This window comes from Haemaphysalis longicornis, unplaced genomic scaffold, assembly GCF_048455015.1.
Source record: "Haemaphysalis longicornis isolate Haplotype H1 unplaced genomic scaffold, Haemaphysalis longicornis Haplotype H1 scaffold_6, whole genome shotgun sequence".
NCBI lineage: Eukaryota > Metazoa > Arthropoda > Arachnida > Ixodida > Ixodidae > Haemaphysalis > Haemaphysalis longicornis.
In genome coordinates, this window is record NW_027526407.1 from 198,352,588 (window position 1) to 198,371,169 (window position 18,582).

General features: G+C 47.9%; 1 non-coding gene across 1 annotated transcript; it reads right to left on the reverse strand.

Annotated features, from left to right (window-relative positions):
• Positions 1 to 17,177: 17,177 nt before the first annotated feature.
• On the reverse strand, positions 17,178 to 17,249 carry Trnak-uuu (transfer RNA lysine (anticodon UUU)). Its single transcript has one exon. It is a non-coding gene; the product is annotated as a tRNA-Lys (tRNA).
• Positions 17,250 to 18,582: the final 1,333 nt, after the last annotated feature.

An 18,582-nucleotide genomic window follows, 5' to 3' on the forward strand; every position in this document is an offset into this window, starting at 1 on the left:
GACACCACGCTTCCTGGAGAATACAACACAAGAGCTTTTTCGGGATATTTTTGAAACCATTTTTGTCTGCCCAGCCGGCAAGCTTCTTGACGCCGAGCTGGGCCTGACGTTCGCAGATGGACATGTTACATGATTTAAAGGATATCTGGACGTCGTCTACATACATGGAATAAGAGATTGTTGGTGGCAATGCCTTTCCAAGAGAGTTCATCTTAACTATGAAGAGCGTGCAGCTCAACACTCTACCTTGCGGCACGCCATTTTCTTGCAAATGTACCTTTGACAGTGCAGAACCAACTCTGACGCGAAAGGTTCTCTCCGACAGATAACTAGTAAGCGTGTTAAACATATTACCAGAAACACCGAATGACTTGAGGTCAGTAAGGATCCCATAACGCCAAGTGGTGTCATAGGCCTTTTCGAGGTCGAAAAACACAGTTAAACAGAACTGTTTATGAAAGAAGGCATCCTTAATATACGATTCAAGAGCTACGAGTTGATCATTCGTGGATCGCCCCGCCCTGAAGCCTGCCTGGCAGCTCTCGAGAAGGCCGTTAAACCCCAAAAAGTACACGAGCCTCCGGCTTATCATCTTCTCGAGAAGCTTGCACAGGCAGCTGGTCAAGGCAATGGGTCGATAGCTAGCGGGAGAAGAAGGGTCCTTCCCTTCTTTCAAGAATGCTACAACTAAAGCATTCCTCCAAGACTTTGGAATGTGCCCGAAAGCCATATCTTGTTGAGAAGGTGAAGAAGTGTTACAAGAGTGTCTGTGTGTAAGTTCTGTATCATTGTATATGTAATGTTGTCTGGGCCTGGAGCTGAGGGTTTACACGTGCTCAGAGCACCCCTCAGCTCATGAAGCGTGAACTCGGAGTTATAAGAGGTGGCTGACCAGTCATTGTCATGTAAAGGCATCTTTTCGGCCACGAGTTTGTGTTTCATGAAGGTGTTTTTGTAGTGTGCTGAACTTGAAACGTGTTGGAAGTGTTGTGCGAGTGTGTCAGCCTGGTCTTCGAGTGCGTCCCCTGTTGTACTGACCAGAGGCAGGCTGTGTGTTTGATGTCCCTTGAGTTTGCGTATTCGTGTCCATACTTTTCGTGTGTCTGTGTAGGAGTTAATTGATTTTATGAATGTACGCCAACTCTCTCGTTTTGCCTCACGGCGCACACGTTTTCCAAACGCCTTCGCCCGTTTGAACAAGAGGAGGTTAATCGACGTGGGGTACCGACGAAGGATACCCCACGCCTTGTTCTGGGCCTCTCGCACCCGCCTACAGGCCTCATTCCACCGCGGCCTCCGCTGGTTGCGCGGTGCAACAGAGGCGTGGGGAATGGACCTTTCGGCGGCGTCGAGGATGTGCGCCGTGAGCAGTTGGGTAGCTTCTTGAACGTGTACGTGTGTTATGGACATGTAGTGTAGTTTGGATGTCTCTGTAAATGTATTACAGTTAGCTCTTGCTTCAATAAACCTTTTATGGGAAGATGGACTGCTCGGGCCTGTACCTATATGCGTTAATGAAGTGTGGAAATGGTCACCACCATATGGGTCTGTGCCCACACCCCATTCAAGACATGGAAAGAGAATTGCAGAAGCAATAGCCAGATGTGAGTATGTGTTGTGACCTATGTTATGGTATGTAGGCTGTTTCTTGTTGAAAAGGCATGCTCCAGAGGATGTTAAAAACTTCTCTATCAGGCGACCTCGGGCATCCGTGCGAGAAGAGCCCCAAAGAGAGTTGTGAGCATTAAGGTCGCCTATAAGGATGTATGGTTCGGGCAGCTGCTCAACCAGCGCCTCGAAGTCAGAGCTCGTAAGTGCTACAACAGGAGGAATGTATATGGAGCATACCGTTATCAACCTATTAAATATTATTTTGCGGACGGCTACAGCCTCAAGGACGGTGTTCACGGTGACAGGGTGGCATGCTAAGGATTTGCGGGCAATTATGGCCACACCGCCAGAAGAGTGTGTGCAGCCATCGCTGTCTTTCCTGTATACCAGGTAACTATTCAAGAAATTTGTGTTTGGAATTCAGATGTGTTTCCTGGACACACATTAAACTTGGCTGGTTGGCATGCGGAATCTCATCCACGTCGTCAAGATTATTCAGAAGGCCTCTGCAGTTTCACTGAACTATGTTTTCTCTTCCCATTATGATGTGTTAGAGCTACTGGAGTGTGATTATTTATGTAGGGTCTTTCGGGTCTTGCACTCTTGGGAGGGGCTTTTTTGCCTTCTCTACTGAACTGGACGTCGCTTCCCGTTCCTTCCACTGCGATGAAAGCCGGAAGGGCTCGACGTCATCTGAAGGCAAGGGGGTGCCCAGCGACTGGGCCCCCTTGACGTGCTACCCTTTCGGGTGTTCTTTGCCTGCGCTGCCAGTGCCGAAGGCGTGGGGAGCACCACAGGTGGCACAGGCAGTGAGGTGGGGGAGGGGGTCGCTGCGACTGCCTCCGTCTCCATCTCCGTGCCCTTGCGTGTGATTTGGGCCGGTGGAGAGGAAGCAGTGGATGCAGCGGCATCCCCAACAGACGTTGTTGCCACCACAGCCGCTGCTGGGTGAGCGAGCGGCGCGGAGGCGGGTTGAGCTGCCATAGGCAACCCAGGGGGGGGCGGAGCCGGGACCAAGTCTGACTCGCGGTACTGGGTCCCTGCCGAAACCAAACGCCGCTCCGCCCCCCGGCGAGCTGCGTCGGCGTACCTGCCCAGAGGGAAGAAGGCGAACCTCTTTCGCGCCTCTGGGAAGGTGATGTTTTCGGTTATCTTAAGGTTAATGATTTTTTTTTCAAGATGAACCTTTTCACAAGCGCGAGAGTATGCTGCGTGTGGACCCTGGCAATTCGGGCAGGTGAAGTTGGTTGCAGTGCAGTTGTCGGATAGATGATCGTGCTGGGCGCATTTGGCACATGTTGTTCTGCCTCGACAGGAGTTGGTACCATGCCCGAACCTCTGGCACTTGAAACAGCGCCTCGGGTTCGGGATGTACGGCCGGACAGAACAACGAATGAAACCTGCGTTGACATGCTCGGGCAGTGTGCAGCGGTCAAAAGTCAGGATCAGATGTTTGGTGGCTATTTCTTTGTAATCTCTCCTGATGACGATGCGCCTTACTGCTGTCACGCCTTGTTCTTTCAGGCCTTCGAGCAGATCAGTCTCTGTCTCGGTTAGGAGATCTGCCTCAGACATCACACCTTGACAACTGTTGAGGCTGCGGTGGGGTGTGACCCTGATCTCCAGATCTGCCATGCGGGTTTTTTCAGGAGGATTGTGGATTGCTGCTGGGTTTTAACTTCAACTAGCACTTTCACCGGTTCTGAGTTTTTTGGTGTCATATGTTTTGCCGATGATACCTTCAAGGTATTTTGAAACAAGAAGTACGGATTGAGAGAAAACCGGCTTCGATTTGTCCACAGATTCCATGATCAAAAAACGAGGGTAGTTATCTGGCTTTGGGAGCGAGATAGAAGGCAAAGAAGGAAAAGGTCTTCGGTGCGGCCCCTTTTAGGGGGCCGATCACGTCTGGGGGGGGGGTTGATTTATCGATATGGCATAGGAAAAAGCAGGGAGACGGGGGTACTTTCTTCTTTGACCTTACCCTGGTAGTCAAAGAGGTCCCGGAGCTCCCTGCTTGGTGAACAGACAGGGAGCCCATCCGCCAGAGCTTGACCTGTGCTCCGACGGCCACCGTTCCTGGTTTCTAACCCTCCACCTATAAACACATCGCCACGGTTAGATCCAGCTTATGTTTGAGGGCTCGGGGTCCGCGGTATCGCCAGTACCGTCACCAAGATTACTCAAGGTGCCCCGTGCGGGGGTTATTGTAGTAGTGCTACTAGTTATTGTTGGTGATGTTTCTTTTTTTTAGGGGAAGAGTCCCTGTTCTCTTTCTCTGTTATTTTTTTTCATTTTTCTTTTCGAAAGGTTTCTTTCTTTGTTTTTCTTTGCTTTCTTACTCCGCCCCTGCTGCTGCCTCTGTCAATAGATTTTAGGGTGTGATGTTATGGCAGGTTCAGGGCCGTAGTGGGAGCGGCTCTCAAGTGACGAGGCAGGTGACCAAATTCAAACAACGGAAATATTTATCAAAAGAATAAAAGGCAGAAAAAGGAAGGAGGAAAAAAAAGGAATAAAGATGCCGCGAGTCCGGCGTGCACGCGAATACGCTGTCGCTGTCAGAAGGGTCCGAGTCCGAGCCGCGCGAAATCGCTCAAGGGCCTCACAGTTTTTGGCGGCGGCGGGAGCAGCAGCGAGTAGAAGCTCCGGTCGAGGCTGCTACCGCTGGTGGTTGTTGTCGTTGACGCGGCGTGGCCCCGGCATCCGAGCACAGTCACCGCGCCATGACGACGTTACCGTTGGTCTGCCCGAGAAGCTGGTCGGCGGAAACACGAGCAGTGCTTGGGGTAGCGCTCCCGCAGTCCGGGCGACTGCCGCTGAAGCGCAGGGTCCTCACAGGATCGCCGTACCCGCAGTCCGGTCGACTGCCGCTGGTCCGCCAGGCTACCACGGGGTAGACGCTCCGCTGGTTGCCCTCGATCACTTCTCGATTCTTCTCGAACCCCCGAGCCTCGTTCCTCCTCTTTCTCCCTTGACTCGAGCCCCTTTTACATCTTCGCTTCTTCCTCTTCCCTTTGCCACTCGCACGCTTGCTGCGCCTTTTCCCCGCCGTTTCTTCTTGTATTTCCCGCGCTCAGGGCACTTCATGACATCACCCCCGCACAAGAAAGTTGGCGGGTGAAAACACGCGCACTTTCACAACTTCACGCGGGAAAAACAAAAGGAAGAAGGGTATTAAAAGTAAGAACTGCAAATATTGTGCACGAAAGTTATTAATACCATACTTGACGATTAGGCATACAAGGGCCCATGAAATTGCTAGAGCGTTACCTCGGCTTTTTATATCTGACCCTACGTTTTCGCATTCCTTGATGCAGTGAACTGGGGGCGAATACGCTTGCAAACAAAGGCTCAGTTTGAGCACTTAGTTGTCCCGGTGCTAGGCTCTCTGAAGTTACTGCATGGGCTGGTGGTCTGTTCGCTAGATTAATTTCCTTCCGTAGGGTTAGGTGTCCTTTCGGATGGCCCACACAAGCGGTAAGCATTCCCGGTCGACTGTTGCATAACGGTTTTCTCGCAGGACAAACGTTCGGCTTGCATATGAACCCTGGTGCGGCCCGGCGCTGTATTCCGGTAGCGGTACTCCTCCGAGGCTTCTCTGTGAGCCGTCTATTTAAAGAACAAACAATTTGCTTCTTTTGGAGGGGCAGGAATGGTTTTTCTTCCCAATCGATGTAACCTTCTATCGCACTGACGGCCGCTACGCACGAGGACGCCTGTTGTCGTGCCTGGTATTTCTTGAGCACGTTAACGGGAAAGAGGGTGGTCTTCTTGCCCATGTCGGCTTCGGAGTCGACGTCGTCCTTTCGTCCCCTTTCGTCCTCGAGGTCGTCCTTTCGTAGTCGAGGTCGTCCTCTTCCCTTCGGTGCAGTACTTTGGCAGATGTAACAGGATTTTACGAGTTGCTTCACGTCGGCATGCACCCTCGGCCAGTAAAATTCGTCGAGAATCCTTTTCGTTGTTTTTCGGATGCCGTGGTGTCGAGTCGTGATGCCTTCGTGTGCCCTCTGTAGCACTGCGTTCCTCAAAGGTTGGGGTACCACCACCTGTTTGAATGAGCGTCCAGACAAAAGGTGATACTGCCGGTACAGCAATCCCCTGTCTACGACATATTTGTAGTGGTTGCCACTCCTGGATGTGAAAGTTGTCCCCCGCTTCCGAAAACAGTCTTTCAAGCTGTCATCTTGTTCTTGTTTTTCCTTGAGCTCATATCTCGTGACCTCCGCGATGTTAAAGCTACCTGTAGGCAGCCTGTCGATTTCGGCGACAGCCACGAGCTTCTGAGAGTCCATCGCAGTATTAGAGCTGCCCGAGCTCTGAGCTGGTTCTTGATAGCTTTCTGGGTTTTTCTTGGCTTCATCAACATGTGGATGCCATTTCCAGTCAGGGTCGTTGGGTGGTCTGGCTCCTGGTATGTTCCCTAGTACTAAATCATACAAGGGATCCTGCATGCATTTCACCAGAAGCATCCCTGAAAAGTAGGGCGTGTGGACCTTGACGTACGCTTCTTGAAGTTGCTGCGCAGTTTTGTCCACGAACACCACACTGGAAGCTTGGCCCGTCATACAAGAGTCTGGCACAAGATCACGGCGCACGATTACGGTATTACTGCCGGAGTCCCGTAGCACCGATATCCGCTTCCCGTACATTTCCCCAGTCACCACAGGTAGGTTTTCAACCAAGAACTTGTTGATCCTTGAATCGCTCTTTTCTAGCTGTTCGGGGGTCCTCTTCTGTAGACGTCGGCGCTTTGCTACGGTGCAAGCCGAAACCTGTTTTGCGTCTGCCTCTTTTCCTCGACAGTTCTCAGTTCTATGGCCAGGTTTTCCGCACTTGCCGCAGCTACCATGCCGTCCTGACATTCTACAGTCACTAGCACGGTGGCCTAGTTTGCCGCAGATGAAGCAACCTTGGGTCTTCGTTAATTTTGGGGCCTGATCTGACCTCTGGTCCCGTCTCGGTTCATCTCGGGCCTTACCCAAGTTTTTGATGGCCTGTGCTTCGATGAAGTGGTCGCATGCTTCTGCCATCTCCTTAGTTGTCTTGCAGTTCCTTTCTTTGATAAAGACTGCTAGTTGCGTGTGGCAGCACTTCATGAATTGTTCCCCAATCATTCTGTCTCGCAGTTCGTCGAAAGTTTTCGCGACGCCGGACGTCTCTAGCCACCTGTCAAAATAGCCAGCAAGGCGAGAAACGAACTGTACGCTGGTTTCCCCGTCTTCGGCTTTCGCATTCCCGAACTTTTCGTTGTACCCCTGCGAAGTGAAGCGGAATCGTTGAAGCAGGGCCAGCTTCACTTTTCTGTAGTCTAGGGAGTCCTCTGGGGTCATACTCCCTATCACTGTCAGCGCTTCACCCGCGAGGCACATACTCAGAGCTACTGCCCATTCACTTTCAGGCCACTTCTGCGAAAGCGTGATTCTTTCGAACCTGACAAGATAGGCGTCGAGATCGTCTCTCCTCTCATCAAAAGGCGGGATAAGCTTGTGAGGGCTAACCGCCGTTGCGTGTCCCGAGGCTACTGGTTCAGGTGCTGAGCGATCAACTTGCGCGCTATCCCTCGCGAGCTCTTGCAAGCGGATCTTCATCTCTAATGTCTTCTGCTCCCGCTCGGATGCTTCTTTCTCCCGTTGCGCTTCTTCCCTCGCGCGTTCTGCAGCTTCTTTCACGGCCTCACGCTCTGCCAGCCGTTCTTCCCTTAATCGAGCCTGCTCAGACTTCACCCATTCCCGAAGCTCCGCGTCCTTGTACCCCAATTCCTTTCCTAGAGCGATAGTCTTTTCGAGGTCCATGCTGCCACTTCACTCGTGAATTCCGCTCGGTTCTACGTCCTGCTCTTCAAGATGTTAAAAAGAGTCCTGTCGCGGACGCCACTTGTGATGTTATGGCAGGTTCAGGGCCGTAGTGGGAGCGGCTCTCAAGTGACGAGGCAGGTGACCAAATTCGAACAACGGAAATATTTATCAAAAGAATAAAAGGCAGAAAAAGGAAGGAGGAAAAAAAAAAGGAATAAAGATGCCGCGAGTCCGGCGTGGCACGCGAATACGCTGTCGCTGTCAGAAGGGTCCGAGTCCGAGCCGCGCGAAATTGCTCAAGCGCCTCACAGTTTTTGGCGGCGGCGGGAGCGGCAGCGCGTAGAAGCTCCGGTCGAGGCGGCTACCGCTGGCGGTTGTTGTCGTTGATGCGGCGTGGCCCCGGCATCCGAGCACAGTCACCGCGCCATGACGACGTTACCGTTGGTCTGCCCGAGAAGCTGGTCGGCGGAAACACGAGCAGTGCTTGGGGTAGCGCTCCCGCAGTCTGGGCGACTGCCGCTGAAGCGCAGGGTCCTCACAGGATCGGCGTACCCGCAGTCCGGTCGACTGCCGCTGGTCCGCCAGGCTACCACGGGGTAGACGCTCCGCTGGTTGCCCTCGATCACTTCTCGTTCCTTCTCGAACCCCCGAGCCTCCTTCCTCCTCTTTCTCCCTTGACTCGAGCCCCTTTTACATCTTCGCTTCTTCCTCTTCCCTTTGCCACTCGCACGCTTGCTGCGCCTTTTCCCCGCCGTTCCTTCTTGTATTTCCCGCGCTCAGGGCACTTCATGACATAGGGCTTGTCAAGCTGCCTAGAGCGGCATTTTTCCAAAAAATCCACCATAAAATTCTTTATATTCTATAGAAATAAAGCGATTCAATCACGGTTGGAGCAGGGTGCTCCCAAATCACCCGCCCCCGGTGGGAATGCTCGGAGTAGGATATCGCGGGCAGCATCCTACGGCGCCTCATTCCCTTGGAGGGAGGCATGACCGAGGGTCAATACAATTTGGATGTTGGGCAGGGTCTTGATTGTCTGAAGAAGTGTGAGGGTGGGAGGTGAAATGAATCCTGTCAGAAAGTTCCAGCTGCCTTCCTGTGAGTCGGTAAGGATGGTTGCATAGCCTGTAGGCGCAGCCATGGCACTGAGGGCTATGGCTGTCTCTTCGGCGGTAGTTGTGTTAATATCAGCGATGGTGGAATATGCCAGGATGTAGCCTTCAGAATGGAGGGCAACCATTGCATGGGCTCTTCCGTGCGCATAGGTTGCGCATAGGTTCCGTGTATCGGGTGTAGGCGTGTTTAAGTACCACTCCTCTAGTAGACAGATGCGTGCTTGTCTTCGACCCACGTTGTAAGAAGGGTGCGAGCGATTTTAATGGGAAAGACTTTGATATTGCGTGCAGATTTGGGTGGACATTCGTTGTTGTACGTCCAATGAAGTAGGAAGGGAATGACCCAGGTGTCTCAAAACGGTGCGGCCAGTGGGGGTGAGGCATAGGAGAGCGAACAGCCCGACTTGCTGTGCTTCTTGGAGTTCAGACAGTTTATTGTGGAGTCCGATACGGAGCAAAAGCGGGGTAGGAGGCAATGCAGGGAATCCAAGAGCACTTTTGTATGTTTTGCAAATTAGTGCGTCGTGTTTTGTAACAAGGGCTCAAGATCCTTCACCTCTTTCACTGATTTTCCGGATGTGTACTTCAATTGGTTGTTGCCTTTTTTGATTGCAGCCTTCGCCAGCGCTATCCTGGAGGGATACACACTGCCGTTTGTCTATGTGTCAGTCTTGAAATAATGAACATTGCTAGTGCCAGAAACACCCCAAACGTCATTTATAAACAACACGAATCATGCAAAGGTCCCAACTTGCTCGTAGAATTTAGGGGCTCTGGAAACAACTTTAGTAATTTTAAAACTGTGAGAACATTTGTTGCTACCATTTTTGATATTTTCTTCTTTGTTTTTCCAGTTTTTCTTGCATTGCTGTTTCTGTTTGAATGCATGTACCGCTCCCTTTTTTCCCCAACCGATTAACTTACTATTTGGGCTGTCTCATCATGCGAGGTGATTCTTGCCTACGATCTCATAACACATGACTCCTGCTTGGACATTCCGACAGCTAAACCCCCTGTAACCCGTGCGACTGGGGCGGCTCATTTTGCACGCACATTGATCGGTGGCGTTTTGGGCTCCCGTGCATCCGCTTTTCAGATTTCTGAAACACGCTGGCAGCTTATGTCTTTGGCGCCGGCCACGGCCTAAAGAGGAAAAGTGGACGAGGGGAGACGGCGGATCGTCTTTGAGGCCGACGAAAGCACGTGCCCTCCGCGTGCGGGGAGCTGCAAAGCACGCGCGCGCATGAGTACTGTTCCGCTCTGGGAGACGAAGCTGTCCGGTGTGGTTGCAGCTCGCCGCGGCTGTCAACCTTGCCTCTCCGGCAAGGCGATTCATCTCTCCTTACTCAGACACCATCACTCTCATCCGGACTTTCCGACACCTTAGCCCTCTTGTCACCGGCGTGACTGGGGGCGGTCAGTTTTCTTCGCAGGTTTCTCAGACACGTGGACACATTACGGCTTTGGCGCAGGAGCGAAGTAAGCAGAGAGAGTGGCGAGAAGTGGATGGGGGAACGTCTTTGACGCCGACAAGAACACGCGGCCCCCTCACGGGCGTCTTCGAAGCGCGCTCACGTATGACACCCCTTGCATATTGTACGCCGGCGCTGACGTCGGTCGTTTACAACTCGCCATCCATGTCGACAACGCAATTATGCGTCGCCAATCACTCCTCAGCTTCGGTCGGTCGTGTCCTCTCGGTTATTTATACCTTTCGAGTTTGCCTGTCCCCTGCGCTGCATTTCTCTCTCAATTTAGTTTTCCGTTACTCTCCTCTTTCAATCAACCCTCTCTCACTTATTTATGCCTTTCTAGTTTTTGCTTCCTTATTGCTGGCTTTCTCTCTCATGTTTCAATGCACTTTTCTCTCTTCCTCCCCGCTTCCAATCGTAAACATATGTCGCCGACCCCGAAACCTCAAGGTCTTGAACTGTATATAAATCACTTCCAAACTGTTAGATATTACTCTTGATAAAGGACAGTCCCCGTACAAAACATCGGTGAGTAAATATTGTTATGTTTCCACAGTGATCTACGTATTTCAAATCCAGTCGCGAAAAACCTATATATATATATATATATATATATATATATATATATATATATATATATATATATATATATATATATATATATATATATATATATATATATATTGTCAAGGGAAGAAGACCCGGCTGGGCGGGCTCCCTCATGGCTGACATCGTGTAAATAGTGTAAATACATCACTCGCATCTTCCATTGTTCATTTCCTGTGTCCTGCCGCCACGTAACATGTTTTCGTGGAGGTTGCTGATGTCATCCCCATCCTGGTCCCAGCTCCACTTCGCCTCCGCTGCTGAACATCGCTCAAAGGCTCTTGGATCGCGTCGGCCCGCCCCAGCTCCGGTGAGCCATGGACGCACCATTCCCCAGCCCCGTGTCCCCAGCCTGTTACTTGCCGAGACCAAACGACGTGACCAGCCGCGATCTGAACAGAAGACGACACCGTTCCCCTGCCCTGAACTCCGGCGCACTTCCGGGGCCTTTGGACGTCGGTCTACTGCGTCGGCGGACATTGCTCTTTTGGGGCCAGTGCTCACCACGACGAATCAGCCTCAACCGTGGCGGCGAGGACTCCCTTTTTCCTCTCATCGCGTATCGTCACCGCATCTGTACATTTAGTAAGGCTTCGACCGGGATGGTCGCTTTCGACGAGGGGGATGTGTCACGGGAAGAAGACGACGAGAGCTATCGGCCCAACCTCTGAAGAAGAAGAAGACCCGGCTGGGCGGGCTCCCTCATGGCTAACATCGTGTAAATAGTGTAAATACATCACTCGCATCTTACATTGTTCATTTCCTGTGTCCTGCCGCCACGTAACAATATATATATATATATATATATATATATATATATATATATATATATATATATATATATATATATATATATACTTTTTTTCTTTCTTACCAAATTCTTTATAAGTTTCGATGACCTACCACATCCTCCCCTTTTCTTTCCGAGATTTTCTTGACTACCAACTCTTATTTCTGTGTTATTTTACACGAGCCCCTCATTTCCAATTTTGATTCGCTACATGCATAGGGAGGGCCTCGTTTCTGGCAGTCTTGGTGCCATAGGAAGCTTACGAGGGTTCAACGCTCGGCGACCACTCTTGACATGTCGTAGACACTCGTATCACGGCCCGGGGGTTAAAAAGAAGGTCTCTTTCACCCCGAGTAGTCCGACTGGCGCTGGCTACACCCCAAAGCAGAGGAAAAAATCCCATTTACATAAATACCCCGAAAATTTGAGTGGGAAAACAGCGCCGCCGGTAGCGTACTGGTTTTGCACCAGACCGGTTTTCAGGAGGTCGTGGGTTGGGATCCCACCTGGGGGGCATTTTTTCTCCAATTACTTCTTTTCCATATTCTTCAGCTGTTTCAATGACCTACCATATCCTCCCCTTTGATTCCCGAGGATTTCTTGACGGTCAACCCTTATTTCTCTATGTACGTCTATATATATATATATATATATATATATATATATATATATATATATATATATATATATATATATATATATATAAGGTTAGTAGAGACAGAGACTAACTAGAAAGACGTAGAAAATAAATATAAGTTTACTGACGTGTCAGGCAGAGGACTCCCTTTCTTCAGGGAGAAAGGGACGTACTCTGAAGAAAGGTAGTCCTCTCCCTGAAACATCAGTAAACTTATTTCGATTTTCTACGTCTTTCTCGTTTGTCTCTGTCTCTACTAACCTTATTTTTTTGCGCTCTGTGTGAGTTTTTATCTTTTCAGACTATATATATATATATATATATATACTCAGGTAAAAGATAAGAACAACTTTGCGGTTAACTTGGTTATTATAAATTAGTCCGACAGTTTCGGAAGTAGATGTTCCTTCATCAGGGACAATGCCACAATTTTGGAATTGTCCCTGAGAAAGGAAGTTCCCTTCCGAAACTGTCGGACTAATTTATAATAAACAAGTTAACCGCAAAGTTGCTCTTATCTTTTACCTGACCGTTTTTTCTGGCCCGTTGCAAAACTCATCGAAATCATATATATATATTTATTTATTTTATTTGAATACCCTAAAGGCCCCCAGAGGCATTACATAGGGGGGGATACTATTCGTACAATGCATACGTCAACACGCATAAAAAAGACCGCACTGAGAGAACAGACAACTGGGCGAAAGAAACATTCGTAAAAAAAAGGAAGGAAAAAAAAGAAGAACAACAAGAAGCGACACGGAGTTACCACACAGCGCATCTCATACCCGCAGTACATTCCAATGCCAAGAAGTACACATGGCAGCCGAACATCAACGCTGCACTGGCACACAAGAAATATCACTCGGAACTTTCCACATTCAGAAATTTGCGCAGAGCAGATTGGAAGTTAGACGGGTCATCCACCGCTACAATCTCGCGGGGTAGCTCGTTCCACTCGCTTACGGATAGCACAAAAGGGGAATTTTGGTACTTTTTGGTTCTTGCGAATATGGGCGAGACTTTACGATCGTGGTCAGTGCGATTGGACACATAATGGGCTGGAAAAATATGAGCACACGAAAATGATGCAACACCATGATAAAGAGAGTGAAAAAAGGTCAAACGGAAGAATTTACGACGAGTGCTAAGGTCTGGAAGATTAAGAATCTGTTTTAATGCCGATACACTTTGGTATGGCGAGTACGAGCGCAGAATGAACCGGGCAGCCTTATTTTGAATGGACTCGATACAGTCGGACAGAATAGCTGTGTGAGGGTTCCAAATAATAGAAGCATAGTCGAGGGCTGTACGGATGAGGGAAATGTATGCTCGAAGTCTGGTGACATGGTTTGCAAGATATAAACGGCGCTTTAGAAAGCCAAGTTTTTTTAGTGCCTTGTTTGTTATGTGCTCAATATGCATGGTCCAGTTTAAATCAGGAGTAAATATCACACCTAGATACTTGAAAGAATGGGTTCGTTCAATTGTTGAACTGCATAACGTGTATTGATGAAATGGAGTATTTAGCTTCGAAGAAAATGTCATTACCTTAGTTTTCTCGGTATTAATTTCCATTTTCCACACGTGGCACCATTCTGCGAGGGTATTTAAATCACTTTGTAAAATAGCTACGTCATCGGTGGTAGTGATCTGCCTATAAATTATACAATCATCGGCAAATAGCCGTATTGTTGATGTTATATTGTTCGCAATGTCATTAATATATATCAGGAATAATAAAGGCCCTAAAACTGATCCTTGAGGTACTCCTGACCTAACACAACAAGAACTGGAGAGATTATTATTTATATTTACTTTTTGAGAGCGACCAGATAGAAATTCATTAATCCAGCGGGTAGTTTTTACGTCTAACTCTAGGCAATTTATTTTTTGGATAAGCCGTTTGTGGGGAACGCGGTCGAAGGCTTTGGAGAAATCGATAAATACTGCATCTGTATAAACCAATTTGTGCAAAGAGTCGTGTAAGTCCGTGGTTAATTCAAACAACTGTGTTTGGCAAGAACGCTTGTACCTGAACCCATGCTGATTATCGAATAACAATTTATTAGTATTGAGATGTCGCATAATGTGGGAGTAAATTATGTGTTCAAGGAGTTTACAACAAACCGATGTGAGGGAAATCGGGCGGTAGTTTTTTGGACATGAGGGTTCACCAGATTTATAAATGGGTTTGACATGACCAGATTTTCAATCGTCAGGGACGCACCCAGAATCAAGCGATTGTTGAAAAATAAGGCACAATAAAAACGAGGATACGTGACTTGTTAACTTTAGCAGCTTTGAGCTGATGCCGTCAGGTCCAGGGCTGGAGCGAAGCGGAAGTCTAGCAATTGCACGGGATACACCAACTTCAGTAACGATGATAGGCTCGCTTGGGTAAGGTATTGTGGTAGGAGCGACGGCACAGGACTCGTCAAGGGGGGGTTCGTCGGTAAAAACTTCACTAAAGACACTGTTTAATACGTGGGCACATTCTGAGGTGGGTACAATGCAACCATTTGCGTCCTTTAGTGTTATTACACTGTCCGTATCTTTGGGGTTAATTACGCGCCAAAACTTTTTTGGATCAGATTTTAACAAATGCGGCAGCGTATCATTAAAATAATAATTCTTAGCTTCTTTAATGGCTTTTTCCAACTCCCGAGCTAATTCTTTATACTTGTTCCAAGTACTGACACTGTTGCTTTGCGAAGCCTTCTTGTAGGCTCTTTTCTTTTTATTTAGGCACTGTTTAACCTTTTTCGTAAACCAAGGAGCACTTGTTTGTGATGTGAAGGAAACCGCTGGAATACACGTATTTTCAATTTTCTTAAGGAAGTCACGAAAAACTATCCAGTTTTCATTAGTTGTACGATTATTAAATTCACTCGAAAAGGAGCTCGAAAACTCAGTTAGCATACAGTTAATTTTTTCACAATCAGCTTTTTTGTAATTACGTATGCGTTTAGGCTTTGTTTCCTTGTTAGGAAGTGGGAGAGGGTGGGAACAGTGTATTACTCTGTGGTCACTAATTTCATCAAGGACGTGGACTACAACGTTTGTCGGATTGTTTGTAAAAATTAAGTCGAGAATGCGTTCGCCCCTTGTAGGTGCAGTTACCAACTGAGTTAGGTGAAACAGTTTTAACGTACGAAGGAAGCGGGATATCTCAAGACCGACAGATAATGATGGCGATGATGGTGTGACCCAGTTAATGGAGGGGTAATTGAAATCACCGCCAAGCACCAAAACACACTGAGGAAATTTGTTATAAATTAATTCGAGTACATGGGTAAGGTGATCAACAAAATCTGGTTTGCTGTCGGGGGGTCGATAACAAACCCCGATTATACACGTGCAACCTTCAAATTCGGTTTTTACACAGAGCAGCTCGAGAGGGGTATCAATGGCAACAAGGGAAGGTTGATAAGAGCTCCTTATCGCTATCAGCACGCCACCGCCACGAGATGAAGTTCCATCTTTACGGAAGACAGTGAAATAATGTGGAAGCAATAATTCACTATTGCATATGTCTTCGCGGAGCCACGTTTCAGTGCCTAGAATGATATCAGCGGAGCATGCGTGACCTACGGAAAGCAACGAGTCAACTTTATTTATAATGCTACGGAAATTAGCGAGAAGAACGGATAAATTATGTACTTTTGTTTTTATAGGCTTGATTCGGACTGTTTGTCAATCCGTGCTGCGCATTTGCGGTGGGTCTGCCTGAACTACTCTTGCAGAAACCGCATCATAGTAGTATATGTGTCCTTTAAGCTTCAGTTTGTTATACCGTATGCTGTAGCGGTCATCCTTCTCTTTGTTCGCTTTAGCGAAATCACGAAGCATTTTTCTTGCGAACTGTATTTTAGGGGAGAAGTCTTCCTCAAGCCAGATTTTAGGTTCAATGTCTTTGAGTTTATGCCCATTTCGAATGAGAGAATCCTTTGTCTTGAAATTTAGGAACTTTATTATCAACGGGCGCGTAAAGTCGGGACGCGGTTGCCCGATTCGATGCGCCCTTTCAATGTCACCGGGTTGCAAGTTTAGTTTTAGATGTGTAGAACAGAAATCCTTGACTAATTTCTCGCTAGCCTCATAGTCCTCTTTGTCGACTTCCGCTAAACCTTTGATTAACAAGTTATTTCTGCGTGAACGATTATTTAGGTCATCGACAACATCTTCTAGGCCACCATTAGTCCGCAACAAAGTCATTTTAACTTCCTCAAGTGTGTCATTGACTGCTTTGACGCCAGTGCCTATTTCGGGTACTATAGGTAGATTTTTTTCAACTGCGCAAACTCGGGACCTAATATCAGCAATATCTCGTTGTATTTCTTTCAAGGTATTTGCAGTGGCGTCAAAGTTTACTTTGTTGGCTTCAATGCATTCTTTCAGCAAGGCATACACATCATCTACTTTGGGGCCTGGATTGGCCTCAATGTCCCCAGCACAGAGCAAAAGCAGCGCTAGACAGAATGATAGTGCAAGAGAGGGCTTGGGGCACAAGACACAGAGTAGGCGGGCCTCTGCATGAGGGCGTTCAGCAACCCCTATCCTATTTCTGCAGCAGTTTCTGAAGGCTCCGATACGAACCCTGTAGGTTGCAATGTCAACCCCCATGACTCAACAGACCACCGGAGGGTGAGGCAAGTACAACAGTATGGGGATCAGCAGCCACAGAAAAAAGTAAAAAAAAAACAAAAACAAAAAAACAAGGGTTCAAGTGCATACCTATAACAGAGCAGGAAAGCGTTTGAATCCTGTCGTGCGTGGCCGCACATCCCCTATATATATATATATATATATATATATATATATATATATATATATATATATATATATATATATATATATATATCTATATATATATATATATATATATGTATATATATATATGAAAAAATAATGTAACGTTACTAACGGCAAAAACTAGTCTAACCATTCCCTTATGCCTTCTTTGGCGTTGTATATATATATATATATATATATATATATATATATATATATATATAAAGAAAGAAACGCCGGCAGTCTACAACGCCAAACAAGGCATAGGGGAGTGGTTAGACTATTTTTTACCGTTAGTGACGTTACAATATTATTAATTTTTATTCATTACGTGAGAAAGAAAGAAAGAAAAACACGCGCCCAGAGTGGGGACCGAACCCACGCCTTTCGATTAAATCTCGAATGCCTTACCAATTAGGCTATCTGGGCGACTGCGTTCTGCTTCACTTTCTGGGGTATTTATATTTACCACAACCGCATCCGACGCTTGAGGGTGGTAGCCAGCGCCACTCAGACTACACAGGGAGAAGGGGACCTTCTTTTATATATATCTATATATATATATATAAACGTATATATATATATATATATATATATATATATATATATATATATATATATATATATATATATATATATATATATATATATATATATATATATATATATATATATATATATATATAAGGCCGGGCACGTAAAAGCGTCCCCGCACACGGTCGTAGGTCCGAGTTACGCCCAGATGGCCGGCAGTCGGAACGTCATGAAGCTGGTGGAGTATGTCGGGACGGAGCTGCTGAGGTAGGGCGCGAACGGCGTCAGGGCCATCCGCCCGGTAGTTGCGACGGAACAGGACGACATTACGCAGTGTAAAGGCTTGCAGAGATGGGTCGGAGGGCTAAGACGGTCTATAACCTGCCGGAGCGATGGGTCGCCTCGTTGGTGGCTGGCTATGTCGTGCATGTCGGACAGGGCAAATACGCAGTGGTCATCATCGTTCCACGCTTGATCAGGCGGATCAACAGGATGACGAGACAAGCAGTCGGCGTCCCGGTGCACGCGACCAGACCTGTAGACCACCGAATAGTCATACTCCTGGAGTCTTAACGCCCAGCGGCGGAGTCGTCCCGATGGATCTTTTAGCGAAGAAAGCCAACATATGGCATGATGGTCGATAATTACCGCGAAAGATTTGCCATAAAAATATGGCCGGAACTTGCCGACTGCCCAGACGAGTGCGAGGCATTCACGTTCCGTGATGGAATAGTACGTTCAGCGGGGGACAGAAGTCGGCTGGCGTGGGCTATCACCCGGTCGTGACCAGTCTGTTTCTGAACTAATACTGCCCCTATCCCGTGGCCACTCGCGTCCGTGCGTACTTCTGTGGGAGATAACGGATCGAAATGGGCCAAAACTTGGCAACGAGTCAGGCGGTCAACGAGAGCGGCAAACGCTGCGCTTTGCGCACTGCCTAAGGAGAATGAGGTATCGTCCTTAAGGAGATCTGTCAATGGCCGGGTGATCTCAGCAAAATTCTTGATAAAACGACAAAAGTAGGAGTATAGTCCCACAAAGCTGCGAACATCCTTTGCCGAACGTGGGATTGGAAATTCTTGGACGGTGCGTACCTTGTCGGCCTCAGACCGGACATCAGAAGCATCGACTACGTTGCCGAGGATCTTGAGTTGACGGCCACCGAAACGGCATTTTGATGAATTGAGCTGGAGACCTGCGCGAAGGAAAACTTCTAGAATGTCTGCAA